The sequence below is a fragment of the Etheostoma spectabile genome, chromosome 1 (assembly GCF_008692095.1).
Source record: "Etheostoma spectabile isolate EspeVRDwgs_2016 chromosome 1, UIUC_Espe_1.0, whole genome shotgun sequence".
Taxonomy (NCBI): domain Eukaryota; kingdom Metazoa; phylum Chordata; class Actinopteri; order Perciformes; family Percidae; genus Etheostoma; species Etheostoma spectabile.
In genome coordinates this window covers 23,949,148-23,950,956 of record NC_045733.1, presented here as the reverse complement: position 1 = coordinate 23,950,956, position 1,809 = coordinate 23,949,148, and the positions used below count along the sequence as shown (strand labels likewise).

The window sequence follows — 1,809 nt, the reverse complement described above, 5'->3', positions numbered from 1 at the left end:
AGCATGGTAGAAAGCATAAATTTTCCTGGTTAAGGGAAGCTTCCTGGCACGAATATGTGTCTCCATGTCATTCTTTGCCTCCACATGGTGGTGGGATCTGGCCTCCTTGAACACCTCCTGTAGAGAGTTGACAAGACCCAAATTAGACAACAGCAAGTGCAATGTGGGGAGAAGAGAGAGAAAGCAAAGGAGAGGATGTGAGTAAGGAAGGTAGCAAATAAATGACTTACTAGTAAAATGAAACACAAACGTTTTTAATCAATGATTGATTTATGTGAAAAGTTGTCTTGTTACACAACAGACATACAATCTGTTCATAGCTCATTAAACATTTTAACACCACCTAATCATTGGAATATTTTTCATCATTAACAATTATAATGTATTTGTACATTTTAAATCATTTTTACTGATTTATTTCATTGTAGGGCTGCTTTTACTCTAGGGAAATACTTCCAATCAGAGCTTCAAATTAAAAGTATAAAAATACGAAAACAGAAGGACTGAGTAAATCAAACCATTTGGATGTCTTCAGCTATGTTCTGGAAGTTGTGTTCGCTGTCCTCCATGGTCATCTGGTGGTCGTCCTGACTCTGAGGGATATGAGCCATCTCAGCCTTAGATTTGTACTCCAACAGTAGGATGGCAGGAGGTACCAACATACTCAGAATCACCTAGAGACAAACACAGACTAATGTGGGTGGATGCTTCTATATTTTTCTAGAAAGTCCTTTGAATTACACACAATATTCTATCAAGTGTTTTGTTGCCCAAGTGCAGATCTAACCTGTTTTGTGGCTGTTTAATCATTTGAATATGTTCTGTCTTGATAGGCCTAGTGACGACATGTTAGTTTCATGGGAGTATCCAAATCCAAATAAAAAAAAAAACTAAAACTAAAACAGAACAAAATTTAGGAAAGACATCTGGAACAATATTTTTTTTTCCATTAGCTTAATTACTCTAACTATTTGGATGTTTACTAAAAACGTATGAGGGATATATAAAGGTTGACTCCTCGACGCAGCGGGCCCGGGGTTTGACTCCGACCTACTGCCCTTTGCTGCATGTCATTCCCCCTCTATCTCCCCTTTTATGTCTTCAGCTGTCCTGTCAAAAAAAGGCCTAAAAATGCCCCAAAAAATAATCTCTAAAAAGAATGTAAAGAGAAAAAGTTAGTGTCTTTTCTAACCCAGATTAGATGGAAAGTGTAGCCAGACCATACTCCAGCACTGACACCGTGCGGTGAAGATAGGTCTGGCATTGTGAGACTAATCCCCATAGCCCCCCATCCGTTGAGGGTGTTTGCTGTAGGCTTCATTTGGCCCGCCTCAGCTCCATCCACGCTCCACCTCGTTGCCCATTTTTGGATTAGCAGATTTCAGATACTGTCAAGAGCTGCCTCTCTTTTCCTTTGAGCTTTATTTTTGGCTCTTCAGAGATTAAGTCCATATTTTATACAGTCTATGGGTTTGATCTACAAATCAGGAATGGCTTGCACCAGTGAGTAGGTCAGCTTGGATATACAACAGACTTAGTAAACTGTTTATTAATTTTATCTGTTGACAAAAATTAAACCAATGAAGTATGGTTTAATATTTGTATTAAGCTGTACATAGACTAATAATTCACTGTCGAACCTTAGCAGCCATTGAAAACAAAGCACAGAATCCAGTTCTTATATTTTTGTTTGTTACCAAAAATAAAAATCTAGATGGAGCATGAACCTTGTACCAGGAGTTCTTGCGCATGTTTAGCCTTCCCATCCACATGTCTGACAGCAGCAACTGGGTGCAGGTATGAGCAACA

General features: G+C 38.8%; 1 protein-coding gene across 1 annotated transcript in view; it reads right to left on the bottom strand.

Moving 5' to 3' along the window:
• Positions 1 to 1,809, bottom strand: part of LOC116689707 (transient receptor potential cation channel subfamily M member 7) — an 89,912-nt gene that overhangs the window by 2,626 nt on the left and 85,477 nt on the right. The gene's annotated exons all lie outside the window — the stretch shown is intronic.